Source organism: Crocodylus porosus, unplaced genomic scaffold (assembly GCF_001723895.1).
Source record: "Crocodylus porosus isolate Cpor-Errol unplaced genomic scaffold, CroPor_comp1, whole genome shotgun sequence".
In the NCBI taxonomy this organism is placed as follows: domain Eukaryota; kingdom Metazoa; phylum Chordata; order Crocodylia; family Crocodylidae; genus Crocodylus; species Crocodylus porosus.
Genome location: NW_017728934.1, coordinates 6,182,461 through 6,201,780, shown reverse-complemented (window position 1 = coordinate 6,201,780; position 19,320 = coordinate 6,182,461). Strand labels below are relative to the sequence as shown.

At 47.4% G+C, this 19,320-nt stretch overlaps 1 protein-coding gene across 6 annotated transcripts in view; it reads left to right on the top strand.

Annotated features, from left to right (window-relative positions):
* Positions 1-19,320, top strand: part of STX1A (syntaxin 1A) — a 291,032-nt gene that overhangs the window by 171,035 nt on the left and 100,677 nt on the right. The window contains exon 1 of one of the 6 annotated variants that reach the window (XM_019546398.1): positions 11,782-11,800. The exons of the other annotated variants lie outside the window; for them this stretch is intronic. The gene's annotated coding sequence lies outside the window, so the exon portion shown is untranslated. Of the gene's footprint in view, positions 1-11,781; positions 11,801-19,320 lie in introns of those variants that run through there. 6 annotated transcript variants of the gene reach the window in all.

Genomic DNA, 19,320 nt, shown 5'->3' with positions numbered 1-19,320 from the left:
TGTAAGGATAATTAACTATCAGAACAACATATCAAGGTTGTGGTGGACTGTCTATCAATGGAAATCTTTACATCCAGATTGTATGGTTTCCCTGTCAGACATGCTTCAGTTCAGACAAGAATGAATTCAGTCATATAATTAATGCTATGTGGGATGTCAGACTAGAATATCATAGTGATTTCTTTTCACCTTATAGTGAATGAATGTATACATTGCCTCCTTCAGTGTTATATCTCTCTTTTTCTTCATATGTAGGCTTGGTATAACAGAATGGTTATTTCCTGAGTCTGTGCCTGTTAACAATGAGAGAGAATATTGGCATTCACTGATTTTAAAGGTCCTATTTAAATTACATTTCTTCATCTGAAGAACACACGCAGACAGTGTAGCGCACATCGTAGTCTCCATCACCCTGATCTTCTTTGTTGTTCCACTTCTGCCTTGTTCTGGACAGGTGCTGACCAATTGTTCATTTGTTTTTTGGGTCCTTCCAGGTACTGATATCTCTGCAAAGAAATCCTGTAGGTTTGTCCCCATCTTACCCCTCATGCTCTGCACAAAACCTTAGTAGTACTTTGCCACTGTGTAAATGGCAGCAACCTCTTCAATATGTAATATAGCTTAAGAAGCATTATTAAAATATATTAAAGTCTCCTTGATACTAATTAAATATTATTAAGTGCTAACCATGTGAGCTGTGAGCAGTCTAGATAATATGAAGTTAGGTCAACAGCCACCCTTCCCTTCTCAGGACATTCAGCACAAACTGACTTTGTGGATACTGAGTCTTGACGTATCACCAGGCTCTGCCACTATTGCAGTGTCATGATTTTGTTCAGTTTCTTTTTTTGTTGGAAGGTAAAATGCTAGTTTAAACTTGCGCCCTCAAAGGAAATCCCTATTGCGTTCTCTCAGTTCATAAGTATTCTGCAGTAAGAATAGGCCATATTTTCAGGAGTGTCTTGCTTAATTCATTGGTAAATGATTCTTTCTTTAACAAGTGACTGTGTCAGGAACATTTGTCCAATCGCATGGCTGCTGATCCATGTACCCCTTGCAAAGATATGCATGCTGCATGTGTGGTCTTCATTGTTTTCCTTTGCAGCATTTCTATTTGAAAGTGCCTCTTGCATATCACTTAGAACATCAAACACAAATGTTGAAATCAGCTAATTTACCAAGGGACAGGTTAAGACTCCTATGGAGTCATAATTCAAGTTTATCAGGGGTGACCACGAGTATCTGGGGGAGCGTTTGTTCACCAGAGGACCCCAAGGGATGACAAGGTTGAACAATTATAAATTACTACAAGACTGTTTCAGGCTGGACATAAGGAGGAATTCCTTCACTGTCTGAACCCCCAAGGTCTGGAACAGCCTGCCATTGGAGATGGTGCAAGCACCTACATTGAACACCTTGAAGAGTAAATTGGATGCTTATCTTGCTGGGATCCTATGACCGCAGCTGACTTCCTGCCCCTGGGGCAGGGGGCTGGACTCGATGATCTTCCGACGTCCCTTCCAGCCCTGATGTCTATGAATCTATGAATGGACATAATTTGCATACAAAGTGACTACAGTGTTCAGGTATGAAGTCTGAGTCTTAGGTGTTCAGAGGGGTTTGTCACTAAATGTGAACTGCTTTCACTGGTGGTATCTGTTCTGACAGCTCCCCTGCCACTAGCTGAGAGCCCATCACAGGACAGAGCATACTCACGAAACCATGCTCTGGCAGCTCCGTTTATTTGGCATGTCAGGTTCTATTTAACATTAGAGTCCAGACTATTCTGGGGTGTTTGCTTGCCTCCCTCATACCTCCACCTCCTCATTGCCTAGTGAAGAATGGTTATTCTTGGCTCAGAATAATTGTGAGGAAAATCAAATTCCATCTGTTTCTTCCGAAGGGTGGAAACAGAATAAGAAAATCAACAGCAGACTCCATTTGCTGAAAACCACCACCCTGTCCATCACTGTCTCTAGCTTTCCTCTGTCTCTGCCTTTGGGTCAGTTTTATGAACAGAGTGCCTTTCCTGTGGGAAAGCCACATGGCCCCATCAGTCTTGCTGGCTAGTTCCCAAGTAGCCAGCCTGAAGCCCCTGGGACAGGTAGAGATGATGGGTACTAGCCTGCTGGATCTTAAGCAGCTTGCTGTTAAATTGACCACTGCTAGATTTCTATCTGAGTTAGGATCCAGATTATATTCTAAACTCCAGCTGTAACCTCATGGAGTTCCCTGGCTCCCAGGGTCCAAGCGGGGAATCCCAGGACCTGCTGAGATGAAGACTTCCCCAGTGGTTATGGTACCAGGCTGGGACTTGAGATACCTGAAGGCATTTCTCTGAGCTGATAGACTGTACATGTAATCTTGGGCAAGTTGCTTAGTCTCTCTCTGCCTCCATTCCCCATCAGTAAAATGATGACAACAGCACTCCTCTGCCTCAGAGTAGAGTTGTGAGGATCACTAGATCAGACAGGGTGTGGTACTCTGGTAGTACAGTAATGGGGGCTAAGGTCAACCTAACAAAGATACAAATGCCTTTTACCAGACTGCAATTGTACATGATAACTGCTTCAGTAAAGCCATTAGTGACATTAAGGAATTCCTGGTAGTTTCAACATTTGTAAGCATATGTAAAAATTTCAACTTGGGGTATCTTGCTTGGTGCTCAGAATGACATCTACGAACCCAGCCTCTTAACTGAATTATTATGGGAAGGTGAACACAAATGTATGTCACAGATAGGTTCAAAATATCTGATTTATGAACTTGTGATGGCATTCAGCCACCTTCTCTTTGGAGTCTTCGTTTTCAAAACCCCAGATATTCACACAGATTCAATAGGTGTCCTTATCTTGTGGAGCAGATACATAACTCATAAAAAATTGGGGAATAGAAAAGCAAGACCCTTCAACCAAGCACCTCTGGGTTTTTTAGTCCCAACAGGAGCATTCACAGATTCACATAAGTTTAGGGCTGGAAGGGATCTTGTGAGAGCATCGGGTCCAGCCCCCCTTGCTCTGGGCAGGAAAGACTGCTAGGGTCAAATATCATTAGGACATTTCAGTCAAAATCCCCAGCCTTGGCTGCAGCCAGCATCCAATGCTTCTGAGCAAGGCCAAAACCCCCCCAAAAGCAAACACACCTGTAGGGAAATGTGCCTTCCTGACCCCGTGTGGGAGCCAGCACAGCCCTGCAATCTAGGAACTGCAAACACAACTCCACAATCACACACTCTAACTGGAGAGTCAGAATTCCCCTTCGTCCTATCCCCTTGATTAAATTATCCCAATACCTTTAATCTTCATTCCTAGCCAGTCCATTTGTAGAGCTCTGCTTCTGTCTCCTACTGCAAAAAGAGCCTGGTCCTCTCTAATTTCCATTTGATCTAGGCTGCAGAGCTCTTCCCATAATCTCCAAGCAATACATGTGTGGGGTCTCCTGGGTTTTCAGCTGTTGCTTTTATAGTGCAGTCTAGGCATTTCTACTCCTAGATCACCCTTGACCAACAAGGGCATGTCCTCTAGGTAGCCTGTTCCAAATCTTGACCGCCCTCATAAGCAGAAAGTTCCTCCTAATCTCTGACTTAAATTTCCTCGGCTGCAGCTTGAGGACAGCTTACTCCTAGTTCTGTCCTTTATGGTCACAGAGAAACATCTCCATCCTTGTTATAATCACTTTTTAGCTTTTCTTTATAAGTCATGTTTCCCAGGCCTCTCTTCAGTTTTGTTGCTCTGGTGGACTCTTTCCAATCTGTCCACATGCTTCTTGAAGTGTGGGCCACAAAACTGGATACAGTACTCCAAGTAAAGCTAGAATCACTTTCTTTGACTTGCAAGTAAAGCTCCTGTTAATACAGCCCCAATTACACTATTGGCTTGTTTTGCAACAAGAGCACACTGTTGGCTTATATTTAGTTAATGGTCTACTGCAACCCTGAAGTCCTTTTCTGCAGTACTATAGCTAAATCTGTCATTCCCTAGTCTGTAGTTATGCATCCAGTTCTTCTTTCTCAAGTGCAGAACTTGGCAGTTGTCCTTGTTGAATCTCATTTGATTGATTGTGAACCATTTTAGAGTTCTAAAAGGAACTAAAGTTCTAGAGTTCAAAGCTGGCCGAGGTCATTGCAAGTCCCCTGGCACGGCTTTACGAGCACTCGTGGTGCTCTGGTGAGGTACCGGAGAACTGGAAGAGGGCCAACGTGGTTCCCATCTTCAAAAAAGGCAGGAAGGAGGACCTGGGAAACTATAGGCTGGTTAGTCTTAGCTCGATCCTAGGCAAGCTGTTTGAGAAAATGATGCTGGCACACATCCAGGAGGGGCAGCAGGGGACTGCATGCTTAGGGGCAACCAGCACGGGTTCATCAGTGGCAGGTCCTGTCAGACCAACCTGGTGGCCTTTTACGATCACATCACCAGATCATTAGATGCAGGGGTAGCAGTGAATATAGTCTTCCTGGACTTCTGGAAGGCTTTTGATCTGCTCAGGTCCCTTCCAGCCCTAGAAACTATGAAACTATTTTTCTAATCTGCCCATGTCATTCAGGTTCCTAGCCTTACCCTCAAGAGTGCCTGCAACTCTAACCAACTTTGTGTCATCTGCAGGTTGGTCAGGCATGACTTGCTCTTGATGAATCCATTCTAGCTGTTCCTGATCACCTTGTTCTCCTCTAGGTTCTTCGCAATAGATTCCTTAAGAACCTGGTAAGTGATCTTTCCTGGTTTCAAGGTGAATCTGACTGGTCTGTAATTTCCCATCTTCTCATTCTTAAATATGGACACTATATTTTCCCATTTTCCAGTCATCCAAGATCTCACCCAACCTCCTGAGTTCTCAAAGAGGATAGCTAATGGTTCTGAAATTACTTCATCCAGGACCTTTAGTAGGCTTCCTGCCCTCCCAGCTTCTATCCCATCCATCCCTGCCAACTTGAAAGCCCCTAGACTTTGCAGCATCTCCATGTCCTTCTGAAAATGCAGGGCCCAGAACTGCACACAGTACTCTAGATAAGGCTTTACCAGCACTGAGTAAAGTGGCACCATCATTTGCCATGTCTCGGACCTAATGCTCCTGTTTATGCAGCCCAAAACTACACTCACCTCTTTTGCAGGTATGAACCACATTTGTATCTTTCTCCTCAGGGGTGTCATCCAGCCCTTGTCTCTCATCTTGAATTTGTGTTTTTCATTTTTCTTTGATGTGTAACACCTTGTGTTTGTCAACATTGAAATTCACCCTGTTATTTCTAGCCTGGTTTTCCAGTCTATCAAAGATCCTTGTAACTAGCGCTTCTGTCCTCCAGCGAGTTTGCGGTCCTTTCCAGTTTCATTTCATCTGCAAATTTGATCAAAAAGTTAACTCCTCTGGTCACTGATATGGCTTAAGGGACAGCCCAATCCAGCATCTGATCTGTCTAGTCACAGTGATATCAAGCTGCATGGGAGGAGGGTTAAATCTCAAGTAAGCACTTAACAAGCTCTGTCAGCAATGAAGAACATTAAAAGGGGAAGGTATGCCTGCTGGGGTCTTGGGGGAAGCTGCCTTAGGCACACCAGGTGAAGAGGTTCCCCGTCCCTCCCTTTCCCCTCTCCCCAGCTCTAGCACTGGCAAAGCCAAGCTGGCAGTTACATGCTGCTGGTATCAAGAGGCACAGGCAGGAGGTTGGGGAAATGGAGCCCTCAAGCAAGGGTACCGGGGGGTTCCCTTCCCCACCGGCTGTCTAAGCTTCTTGACATGGCAGTATGCAACTGCCAGGTTGCAGCTGTAGGCATAGCTTTGCCGCAGCCAGAACTGGGGCAGGAGGGCAGGGTGGAATGGAGCCCCCAACTCAGCTACCCAAGCAAATGCCTGTTGGGTTCAGTGGTGCTGTAACTCATGGTGCTTTGTGTAAAATGCTGTGAGTTACAGCGCCTCCCTGACAGCTGCCAAAACATTTGTAGGCATCCTTAGTTGATCACTGAACTTCACTCTGTCTGAACTCACATTTACTATAATGGAGGTTAGTAAAACTGCTTTCTGTCAGGGTTTTTCATCAAGATTCATCCCTGAGGCAGCACCGCCACTGGGTGTAGTAGTAATTTTCCTCCATTCTTCCCAGTCATTTGCAATCCTTGTACAATCAGTTTTAAACCCATCCAGTCTTTGATGTTGGTGGTTCAGCTTGTCCTAGGCCTTCCACCTCTTCCTCATCTGTCCACCGCACCCTGCAGGATGGTGTTTGTAAGGGTACCGGGCCTTCTTGTTACATGTCCAAACCACTTTCTTCTTCTTAAGATTTTGAGTAAAGATTCATATTTGCCAACTTCTTGTCCAATTTGCTCTTTCATAGATTCATTTGTTCTGTGTGCAGTATAGGGTATGCAGACACTTCTGGGATTTGAGGGGCCAGATCCTGGGCACCCCAGAAATTCTCATGCAGGATCAGGCCCCTCAAGCCCCAGGAGCACCTGCCTGGCTGTTCCCTCTTAGAGTTGTGCCCTGGGCAATCTCCAGGGTACATCACTGTAAGTGGGAGAAACCCTGGCTTTCCCTACTTACGATGACGTGCCTTGGAGAATCCTAAGGGTGCACCTCCATAAACAGAAAAGGGCAGGGTTCTGCACCTAGAGACATGCCCCTGGGGAATTTCCAAGGGGCATCTTTGTAAGCAGGGGAACATATTGCCTGTTGTCCTATGGGATCAGTCTCCTGTTCAATGTGGGACAACGGGTGATGTGTGTGTTGCCTAATGAAGTGGATCAGCTACAGCAAGACACAGGGATTTAGACTCCAAAATGCCCCAAGTCCTTTGTGTTGCAGTTAAAAGCAAGTTTTTAAACCTAGTGCAGTTAAGAATTGACATGACACCTCATTCGATTAATAGCAGAAAGGGTTTAATAAGAATACCTCAAACAAGCTATAAAACTAAATGACAGAAAAAGACTCCTTCCTAATATAAAATGAGCTACCACAGAAAGTCTTAGTACATATTTAGCTGCTGCAGTGTTTTTCTCACCAATGCAGGCAGGAAGGAGTTCCAATCTTTTTGCAGCCTTCACTAAGCAGGATCCTTCACCTTCATGGTCAGCTGGGTGAACAAATGATTTCTCTGTTTCTCTCCTGGATTGCACACCTTGCTGGCAAATTGGTTTTGCTCTTATACTGTTTAACTGTATACCTTCAAAGCACTCCTTCTTGATAGTTGGTCTATTAAAGTCAGAACAAAACAGGGAGGAAGGGGGGAACCATTATATTACAATTGTTAACTGCTTGAATCCTGGTTTTGGATATTTTAACAAGGGGGCAATTGCCTGCACCGGTGATGGTCTATTTACAAAACCCCAGGCAAACATTGAATGATTGAGACATTTGTAACACCTAAGACAGACATTGAATGATCGAGACATTTGTAAAACCTCATTGAATGCCTGCTTTGAGAAATATGAGGAATGTTAACAAGGCACATATAGCATGCATGCCCATGCATTCATCACATACAGGACACCTTTCCTGTATTCAGTGCATCTTTTACAGGTTCTCCTTTGAAATGTATGTTCAGTCTTTTGTTTTCTTTCAATTGAAATGTGTATATGTAATTCCTGCTTTCTCTGGTTACACCAGCTTAGACAGTCTGTGCCCTTCTCTTTTTCTCTCAGCTTTGTTATACATATGCAATGAGTGTGTCAGGTCTCTGCCAACAGTTTTCCTTTTAGAGGAACCATTGATTATTTTTTTTTAGGCTTGGGTGTGGTAGAAGGTTGAGGCCTATCTAACTCAATGACTAATGGATGGCAACCACTAGCGGAGCAACTGCTTGTTGTTCTTGGTAGCGCTCTCAGTAACTTCACCCACTCTTGCCCCAGCTTTCATTATAATGGTTATCATCTTATGGCATGAGTCTGGTATTGGGTGTCACAAGTTCTACTTTCTCTACACCTAATGGGCTGCAACCATTAGCAGAGACTGATCTTTTTTGTGGCAGTCTTGTCACCACGATTCAGTTTTGCCCCAGCCATTGTCTTTTGTGCACGAGGGTTTCTTTTGTAGCTATTAGAACTTTCAGGTGATTATAAACACTATAATGATTTGGCATAACGTAACGCAGAAAATGAAATCAATCAGGATTGCTTTATTTTGCATGGTCTCAGCCACCGTCTTGCATTCTTGTGCAAGACGCACTGTTATTTCAATTTGGTCATTTAGATTTTATGCGTCAGTCCGGCTGAGTTATCACAGCTTTCACAGTCGTCACCTTATAAAAATGGGATTTAGACTATATAAAATCACTTAGGTGCTTTTGAAAATTTTACTTTTAGATAATATCTAACTGCCCTTTTCAGCACCAAGAACAAAAAACTTAAGAGGCACTTGCTTGGTGTTATGCGTGTATGACAGCATGCTTATTTCTCATGAAGCTTTCTGTGAAAATGCTGCACAACTATTTCAGCATGAGCAAGAACTCCCAGTAGAGAGTTTTACTTGGAAACTAAAATATAGTTGAAGCATTGCCTAAAGTTAGAGATGTCTTGTAATTATTACTTCTACCCTTAGCTATGGCAGTCTGTGCAGCATCAAACACCAATGACTTTCAGGTTTCCTTGCTGATGAAATTCTCTTCAGCCCTTTGCTGGGTTGAGGCAGAATTATATAGGTGGGAGAGAGAGTGCAAGTTAAGAGATCTGAATTTTAACTCCCATCCCCTTACTTGCCTCGTATGGGAACCTATAACTTTGTGCTCCCTCAGTTACCCCATTTAGACAGTGGCAGTAGTTCTCATGTAATTGGCTGCAAAGTGCATTGCAATCCTGGGAAGCAAGTGGAGCCAAAAAGGCAGAGCGTGAGATTTCCAAGCTGCCTAAGGAATTTGTTTGCTCACTTCTTGTTAACGTTCATATGAAGTGGGTGTTGTTCACAGCTTTGATAATCTCAGCCATAACATTATTAAACCAGATCTTCCCTTCATAGGGATGATAGATAGATCTGCTCTGCGAAATGGACATAGTCATAACAAAGCAATAATGAAACTGCAGTGCGTCCTTTGCTCCCAGGAACTGACAAGAAGAACTAAAAGGTGAACCAAGCATGAGCCTCCAAGATTCTTGCTATGGACAGCTGCTGGCTTTGCCTTACCATCTGCAGATAGGATGGAGAAGGGTCTGTGAAATGATAGAGTACAAGGGTGTGATGATTTTGCCTAGGTACAGTAGGACAAGCCCTGGGAGCAGCCATGACACCCTAGTGGTCACCTTAACCCTGCCCTCTGCTTGCGTGCTGTAGCTTCTCAGGGTGTACATCTTGATGGTAACAGTAACAATAAAGAGGGGAGGCTGCCCTTAGAGGCCAGTGAGCTCTGTGTGCTCTTCCTATATTCTCTTCCTCCTTGGGCCCAACTTAGCCCACTTGATATGGGGTGCCGGCCCCCACCGACCTCAGCCTCTTGGCCTGGGGCTCTGACCCTGCTGTCTCTTAGTCTAGGGCTCTGATGCCTGTGGCCCCAGTTGCCTTAAGAGGTGAAATCATTCCTCATAGCCCATGCCATACAAGTGTTACTCTGTCAAAATTTGCCTTCCTTTATAGGCCTCAGCCCTCTTGACTTTAGCTCACAGTTATTCTGACTGCAGGCCTCCAGCCCTGGCCCACTTGTTCTGGCCTGGCTTTCTTGGCCTTAGCCCCTTGCTTTTGGTCATGCTAGGCTCTCTACCCTCTCAGCCTCAGCCTGTCTGCATTTTACCCTCTGGGCCCCTAGCCCTGTCTCACGTTGCCTCGGTCCCTGACCCAGGTAAGGCTGCTTGCAGTCTAACCCACCTCCCACCCCGCAACACTCCTGACCCAGGCAGGGCTACTCACAGTCAAACCCAGCCCCTGCAAAACCCCTGACCTAGGCAAGGCTGCTCTTAAGTCATGACAGCCCCATGTCCTTTAACTGGGCTCAGCCCCTTGAGTTCCTGACTCTGCAGAGCTGCTATCTGCTACCTCAAAGCAGTTTGGCTTTAGCCTCGTGCAGCTTCCTGGATCCCAGGCCCTAGAAGGGCTCTGTTCAGGCTTTAGCCTCTCCTACTGCAGGTGCTTTCCAGGCAGTGGAGAGGCTAAAGCTACCTGTGGCCTCCATACCACCCCTATCAGCTATACCCAGTTCTCCACTTCTCTGTGCCAGCTAAAATTGTACATGCCCCTCCTGGGTCTCTCTTGGTCCCAACAAACTTTCACCCTGGATCTGCCAGCTCTTGCAGCTTCCCTGAGTGCCTGTGTTCACCTCTGTTGCAGGCTAGGCCAGCAGGAGTTCTGCTCTCAGTGGGAGTCAGGGTCACGTTGCCCCATCTGACTTGGGAGCCAGGCTTTTAGTAGCCTGTGGCTCCACCTTTTCAGGTCACCTGTGTGGCAGATTGCCATCTCAGCCTTTCCCCAAACGCTGCTATCAGGCTTATTACCTATCTGACATTTTGGTTACCATGGTCACTGAAGAGGGTAGGCACTAGGGCGGTGTGAAATTTTGCCAGCAGTTTTGTTTCAACACTGATTCAACTCATTTTCAGCTCGAAACAGTGAAATCAAAACAAAACAGAGAGCTTCGAAACACCCTCGAAACGAAACGAGGCAAGTCGAAACGTTTCAAAATTGTCAAAGCGTTTCAAGTTGTGAAGCTTAAGCTGGGCTTGCCTGCAGGGAAACAGAAACTAAAGTAAGGAGAGGGAGGGGGAAGGTGGGGAAGGGGTGCTCTCATTATTGACTGTGTAGCTGACCAATGACTGTCATCCTTCCCTGAGGTCTCTTCCAATCCCAGTGCTCTGGGGGAGGGATAGAAAAACTGCATAAAAGGCAGCATTGTTTGAACTGCCCTGCTTTCTGCCTTGGTGTCAGTTGAGTGAGGGTGCACCTGAACACACACACAGTGCCCCCCCCTTGTCATGAGTTTTGCCTGTCAGCAGGTAGAACCCAGAACCCCCTTGCACCTATCTCCTTGACAGCTGGCAGGCTTCGTGGCCTCAGCAGGGGATAGCATGCCTGAAGTTTTCAACCTGCTGCACCTTACACGGTGTCACCCATGTCACGAGTTTTGCTTGTCCGCAGCTTGAGGTGCAGTTTTCCCCAAGCCCCTGTACCGATCTCTTTGAAACCTGGCAGGCTGTATTATCTCAGAAGGGGCTACCATTCCTGCAAGTTTCATCCAAATCAGGCCAGAAATGACAAAGTTATAGGCTGTTTTGAGCATCCCCATTATAGCCTACGGGCGAAACATCAAAACACCGTCAAAACAGTGAAACTGTTTTGACGAAACAAAACAGAACAGTGGTTTTGAATTGAAATGAAATTCAAAACAAAATGCTGTTCTGTCAAAACATCAAAACACAAGTCGAAATGGAACGGTGCCATTTTGCAAGGCCCTAGTAAGCACCTCTGCCCCCATCTGCTTCAGGTAACCCTGAATTGTAACCTGAGGTGGATACATTCCTAAGGGAAGGGGGAACCTCCTCCCTTTGCCTACGTGACTGGCCTCACACACGGGGGGTGGGCTTAAACTCTCCATTGTTCTAAGCAATGACCTTATGGCTGGAAAGGGAGGCAAAACCCACTGTCCCTCTACCTGGCAACCAGTGATGCATTTCAGTTGATTGGCTTGTAGCCAACTTCAGCTAGTCTCCACTGAACCCCAGAGTGAGGTCATAAGGTCTATGTAAGTTAATGACTGCCCAGGAGGAGAGGCGGCAGCCATGATGAAGACATAGGGATGAGCTGGACATGTGCAGCTCTCTCTCTTGAAACACATGGACAACCTACATACTGCCTGCCTCCAGGGGGAAGATCTATCAGCCTCTGGATGATACTTGTGAGTAAGCTACTTGAAATCTAACTAGATATATAGCTTATAGTAACTCAGATGCGTGATCAAAGGCTACCATGTCACTGTTTGCTCTAAGGATTATTCTTTGATATTCCTCTACCCTGTACCCTAATCCATTCCTACTCCTTGAAATTAATAAAGTTCTTCTCTGTATTTAGCATGGGAAACAGATTGAGAGAAGGCCTAGATTATGCCTTGGGGTCCCCTTGGTCTGGCTAATGAAGGGAGACCCCTATTTGTAGTTCTGACTAAGGGAAGCACCCCAAGTTCTTGCAGTGGGTCAAGTACCCTTCAGGTCTATAAAGTCTGTGTACCTCATAAGGCACAGAGCCACAAACAGACTGAGACTCATGAGTGGTGGCAGCGTTACCCCCAGGCTTGTAGGTGTGCTTCAGGAAGGGGGTCAGCCAGATGTGAGACACCCCCAGGGAAGTACTCAGAGCTTGGTAGGTGGTAGGGTGCAGTGAGATGGGTGGCTCAGCACACGAGCACCCCCTATTGGCCTGCCACAACCTGGCCCAGTACTCAGCCAAGTGTGGCAGCTAAAACCCTGAGCTGCAGCTACCACCCTCTCCTCTACTGCTTTTTAACTCATTGTATAGTTCCCTGACTGCTCACTTGCTCTTCAGTTGACTCCAGCTCAGCTGTCTACCTTCTTGCAACTCTTTGTTGGCTTTCTGCCTCTCAAGAACAGAGGTTAGGGGTCCCTGCTGCAGGGACCCAGAGGAAAGCTGTTTTCTCCCAAATAACCAGAAGAAGCCTCCTGGCTGAAAGAGCCTGTTTAATCAATCATCTGCCTGGTGTTTTATTAAGCCAATTTTTCATATTTATTACTGTGCTGCCATAAAAAGTTGTGAAAAAGTTTCAACTAAGTCTAGAGGCAAGAATTTTTGTGAGTGATATATTTTATTGGGCCAACTGCATGGTTGGGGTAAAAGTTAGAGAAGCTTTTGAATACAAGGTATACTTCATCAATTCTGAGGAAAGAGGCAGGCAAAACAGTGTGTAGGGCAGTGAAACTGGAGAAGAGAGAGATTCCAGGGGAGTGGACAACAATTAACAGAAGAACAGAAGTTTGATTAATGGGAGATCAAGACCTATGGAAAGGGAGGAAGGTCAATATCATCTGCAGTGATAATGGATTCTGATGGATTTGTTCTTGGGGGTGGTGGGGAAGGAGGTTGACTATTTTAGCAGTGGACTGTTTTTGCATTTGTTGTTAACACAGGGCTTCCTCCCATTTAATATCTGTTCAACAGTGGGAAGGTTAGTGGGTTGGACAGTGAGAACTTCTGATGATGAGTTGAGCAAGATTAGGTGATCGTTAGACAGCCAGGAGAGGAGGGCCAGGGAAAGATACCATCTATTTTTCTACTGGCTTGTCCTTGTTGTATTAAAGCGGGGGTGGACAAAATACAGCCTGTGGGCTGGATCCAGGTCACCAAAGCATTGTATCTGACCTACAGCAGGTCTCTCGGCCCTGCCTAGCCCAGGCACAAAGGCCAGCCTGGTCATGGTACGTGTATCTGCTCCTGCCAACCATAGGTGTGCAGCAGGACTGGGGCAACATGGCAGCCAGACTCCGTTTTCTGACAGCCCCAGTGCCAGCTCCTTCTGGCTGCTACTGCTGGACCTGACCTGACTGTCCAGGCACCCCAGCCTGTCTGCCCTGCACCCACAAGAGGGGACAGGACCCAAGGGGGCAAGGCGCGCTGCCAGGTGGCTGGGATGGGGCCATGGGAAGGCAGGCGGGGAATCACGTTCAGGAGCAGGACGGGCAGGCGGAGCCAACTATCAGGATTGGGACGACAGGGCGCACAGTCTGCTCCCTGCAGATCCTTGCAACAGGTGCCAGTTCTGTGGGCAGGGGTCTGTGGGGAGCAGATTGTAGCTGTTCCCCAGGCCCTGGCCCCATGCTGTCACAGCCCCTATATCCTGGACCTGGCCAAACTCATCTTTCCCACTCCTGGATGTGGCTTCCTGCCCATCTGTGGTGCTATCCAAGTCATGCAGCTGCACACCCTGCCCACCCTGGTCCTGGCCAATCTCTATTAAGACCCCAGGATTGCTGGGTGGTGTTGGCCTGGGGCAGAGCGGTGATATGCTCCCTGCATGCTCCTGCCCGTGGAACCAGTTCCTGTCTCTGGGACATGCGGGTAGCAGATTGCAGCTCTGCCCCAGCCCCGACCCTGTGCTGTCATCAACCCACAATGCCAATCCCAGCCCCAGCCCTGGCTGTGCCCACCTACCCATCCCACTCCTGGATGATGCTCTCCATCTGCTCGTGGCCCCATTCCAGGCACCTGGCTGCATTGGGTTGCCCCTTAGGGTGCTTTCATGAGCTGAAGGGGTGGTGGGGAGGATGAAGTGCTGACCTAGCCTGCAACAGCTCTTTAATATTCCCTCTGTGGCCCTCGAGCCAAAGTAATTGCCTACCCCTGTATTAAAGACATATTCCAGGCTGGCCAGATGAGTGTCATGAATATTCTCCTCAAAGCAATTGTAGTATCTGAGCACCTGACTGTAGATTAAGGTTTATTTGGTATGCCTGGGGAAGTTGCTGCCTTTGTGGACATAAGTATGGTGGTTCATGGGTTTTTCATATAGGGTAGCTTGTAGGATGCCATCCTAGATGTTGGTCATGTTATCTAGAAAGTTAATGTTAGTGTAGGAATATTCCAGATAAAGTTTGATCAAGGAGTAATACTTGCTAAAGTCCTCTAGAGGACTCACAAAGGGATTGGTATAGGGAGGCCATCTTTGTGCCTAAAGCAGTGCCCATGGTTTGGAGGAATTAGAAGAATTGTTAAAAGTGAAGTTGTTATGGATGATTTGTGCATCATGTTGCAAATTTGAATACAGCCCATGTTCCTCTAGATATTTCAGGCAGACAGCTGTGCCTCTTCGTGGTGTGGGATGTTAGCTAGTAACATCCACAGTTGCAAATGTGGCCATCTAGGTGAAGTGGTTGATGTTTCAGATTTTGTTGAGGAAGTCTGTTGTATCTTGTAGAAAATTTGATCTTTGAATAATGTGTGGTTTCAAGATAGTTTCTATGAATTTTGACAGCTCTATGGAGAGGGTACCACAGTTAGATATGATGGGTCTGTGAGTGTCACCTTGTTTATGAATCTTTGGGAGCATGTAGAAAACTCCTGGGATAGGAGAGCAGAGAATAAGTGGGAGTAGTATGGTGGTTCATGGGTTTTTCATATAGGGTAATCTGGTTTTTAATGTGTTGGTTGTGGCGCATGACGGCTTGGATAGATGGTTGGTATAAACACAGGAGACTGGCCCTGATGGCCAAATAAGCCCTTTTCCACTCCTGTATTCCTATGTTTAACAAACTGATTTTTCTTACTCTCAGTTGGTCATCAGCAGAGATCTGGGTTTTCCGTTCATTTCCCATGCCCTTGCCCCCTCTAGCTCACCAAAGCCAGAAATCACAGATTTTACCCTTTACTGGAGGAAAAAGCAGATTCCTCATTTTACCAGAGCAACCCACAGATTTTTCAGTTTTGCACAAAGCTCTCTGCAGGTTGGCAGAGTTCCAGCCTGCACGGGGCTGGGAGGGAGCAGGAGGAGAGCAGGCAGGCAGGGGGCACCTTGGGGGAAACCTCACATTATTCAGTAGGAGAAAAGGAAACTCTTCCCCCTCCTTCCCCATCTGCTGCTTGGGAATCTGCACAGAATTTTGGAAGCCACTAGACAAAAAGGGTCACTCTCCTAAAGCCCTAGTGGTAGGGTGGCCACTGATGCACGGCAGAATACAGGACATCCCCTTGGTAAGGGGTGGGATCACTGGCTCCCTTGGCCAGTCAGTGGTGAGGGGCAGGGCTGCCGCCTCCTTGGCCAATTGGCAGCAAGAAGCAGGGCCACCACAGAAAGACTGCAATTTGGTCCATGAACCCCGCACTGATGAACTCATGGTGCGCTGTGAAACAAGGGAAAGCAAGTGCTAGAATCAGCAGCAAGTTTGTGAGCCTCTGTAGTTGAGCCAGCAAGGAGTCTTGCCTCACTCCCCCGCATCATGGTTTCACATGTCCCACAGCTCTGCCCTTCTCTCCAGACAGTCCAGCCTTGAGAGAACATGCCATAGCAGGTGTGAGGCTCAAGCACGCCCTCCCCGCTCTGGGATCTGGTGTCACTCTGGCTCAGCTCCACACTTGGGAGCCAGGGCACACACTGCACAAGGACCTCACCTCCCCACCATCCCTGACCACATCCTAGTCTAAGCTGGTCTGAGAGGGGTCGGTAGGCATTGGATGCTTGTGCCATTGCATCCAACTGCCTGGTGGGACCTTCCCTTCCTTCCCCAGGAGACCAGGCTGCTCTGCGGGTGCAAAGACAGTGACAAGAGCCTCCTCCCAGTGCCATGAGTGTTCCAGCAGATACAAATGCAGTGCTTCACCTGCCTGCTCTCAAAGCCATTACTTTGTGCCAAGGCAGTGCAAGGGGGTACACGTGCAGATCAACTGCCTAGCCCTGGCAGCTCAGCTGCCCCTGGAGCCTGGATGCACCCGCACACACCCAGCCCAGGGTTAGGGAGCTCAGGCATGCAACAGTGCCTTGGCTCTCGCTGTGCCTACATGTGCACGGCAGCCAAGCTCCTGGCACAGGTGCAGAGGGACCAGCCTCTGGCTCCTCCACCTTCACCCCCGACTGCTCAGAACCCTGCACCTCTTGGCTGTGCACTGCCCTACCTCTAGGTGCAGCCAATAGAATCACAAAGACAAATGACAGACATACATTTCCACCAATGAACTGAAAAACAGGGCTTTTTGCAGTCTGGTCATCATTCAGGAATGGACAGGGAACAAAGGATTTAAAAACAGGACAGTTCAGTATACAACAGGACCAACGGCCACTCCATCTAGTGAGTAGAAGCAGTCAAGTTATCCCATTCACCGGCTCATACCCCAGAAAGGATGACTTAGGATCACCAGATATTTGGTACTGTGTCAGCATTCCTTCAGTTCTTTTTGAATTGCCTAATTAGCTGGTGCCTGAACATTACCAGCCAATTAGGAGGCATTGTGTGTTTGCAGGACAGGCAGTACAGCCACATCCTTCTGGGCCAGGACAATACACTGTTTACCAGGAAATTGTTCAAGGTTATTAAAAGACACTGTTTGTTTGCACTCAGCAATAAGCCTTCCATTATGTTTTCTGAAATGGTCTCATGGATAGTGAAGTGAATTTGGGAGGGAGAGGGGTGCTCATTTTTAAGTTTATCACATAGTCCTTCAGTCACATGCAACTTGTTGAAATCTAGTAACGATTCTGAAATTGGGGTAATTTTCTCTTGATCTCAAGTGGAACAGGATATGGTCTTTGTACTCTACTGTTTACTCTATCAGGTACATACTTAGCTAGCCCTTGTTTTGCTCCTTGTAATGCATTCGAGAAATTGCCTGAGCTGGGGAAAATCATAGAAGCATAGGGCTGGAAGGGAACCGGAAGGATCATCAGGTCCAGCCCCCTGCATGAGCAGAAAAGACATCTGAGGTCAGGTGGTCGTTCAGTCTTCTCTTGAAGACCTCTAGGGTAGATGATTGTACCACCTCGAGGGGGAGCTTGCTCCATAGTCTGGACACCCTAGTTGTGAAGAAGTTTTTCCTAATGTTCAGCCTGAAATTATATTCCAGGAGTTTGTGGCTGTTGTTTCTAGTTGTTCACCAGGGCGCCATGGGGGAAAGTTGTTCACCGAGCCCCTGATGTACGCCTCTGATATAGCGGTAAGCTGCAATAAGGTCCCCTCTCAGCCTTCTCTTCTTTAGGATGAAGAGTCCCTCAGCCTCTCCTCATATGGCTTGCCATGCAAGTCCCTAATCATACAGTTGGCCCTTCTCTGGACCCTCTCGAGCTTTAGCACATTTTTGTGGAAGGGCAGCGCCCAGAACTGGATGCAATATTCCAGCTGCAGCCACACCAATGTTGAGTAAAGCAGGAGAATCACTTTTTTGGTTTTACTGGAGATGCAATGATTGGTGCATGCCAGAGTTTTATTGGCCCTAGTAGCTACTGCATTGCATTGCCGACTCATATTCATGCTGAGGTCTATTGTTACCCCAAGATCCCTTTCATTTGTAGTGCTGGTCAGGTTATTGATTCCCAGCCTGTAGGTGTGCTGGGGGTTCTTCCTTCCCAGATGCAGCACTTTGCATTTCTCTACATTGAACCTCATCTGGTTCCATTCTTTCCAGCATGCAGGCCTGTCTAGGTCTGGCTGTATCTGCAGCCTATCTGCGGGTGTGTCCGCACAGCCCCATATCTCGGCCAATGGGCTTTTCACCCCCTCATCCAGGTCATTGATGAAGATGTTGAACGGGGGCCAAATACTGACCCCTGGGGTACGCCGCTGCCCATATCTCACCAGGACGACACCAATCCATTCATTTGGACTCTCTCCTGCCCCGCAGCCAATTTCACACCTATTTGACGGTTCCACAGTTGAGCCTGATATCTTCCAGTTTTCTGATCAGTACCTCTTCTCCAGCTGGGAAATCATTAAGAGTAGCTACAAATATGCCAAATTTTTCAAGTTTGGGGGAAAAGAGAGAGAGAGAGAGAGAAGACAGCACATTCTGGGGTGAATGAAGTCAGTTAAGGGTTTTCAGGTGAAGCTGCTGAGCTCTATGTGTATGGGTGTAAATTAGGAAGGCAAATGTTGTCTGAAATATTTTAATAACACTCCACTTCCTTCATTTGAAGGCTTTTGTGGGGGAAAACATAACCATAAAGTATTTCTTACTTTTGGTGCCTGTGGCGGGCCAGTAGGGGGTGCTCCTGTGTTGAGCCGCCCACCTCCCTGCGCCCGCCCACCTGCCAGGCTCCGAGTGCCTCCCTGGGGCGCCTCACGTCCGGCCGACCCCTTCCTGGAGCACACCCGCTAGTGGGGGGTAACGTCGCCGCCACCACCCCAAGAATGGACTCACTCCCGGCCCTGTGTCCTTGGGGAAACACAGGCCTAATGTCCTACGGGTACTCGACCCAGTACAGGCACTTGGGCACTTCCCCAGGTCCGGGGGCAAAAAGTACGGTCTCCCTTAGTCCGCAGACCTCAGGGGTCTCTTAGGCATAATTTAGACCCACCTCTCAATAAGCCTCCCACACCAGTCACAAAGGGAGACTTTATTGGTTACAGGGGTAGGCTGAAAATAGGGTACAAGATTGAGCAATCCTAGAAATCCTAAAGAGCAAACAGTCTGGCTGAGGTAGCCTTTTGATCACACATCTGAGTTACTGCCAGCTAGATATCTATCAGATCTCGAGTAGCTTACTCACACACTTCATCCAGAGGCTGGTGAAATCCTTTCCAGCGTCCGGCTGTTCCTGGTTCATGAGTTTTTGGGGGAGAGGGCCCTTTCAGATGTTTATGTTCCTCTGAGTCCCCCCCTCATGGCTCCAGCCTCACCTCATGGCCGAAGAGACCGCCTCCTCGCCTGTCCTAACTTATATAGCCCCTGTGCCCTCACTCACCTGGTCCAGTGGAGGCCAGCCCC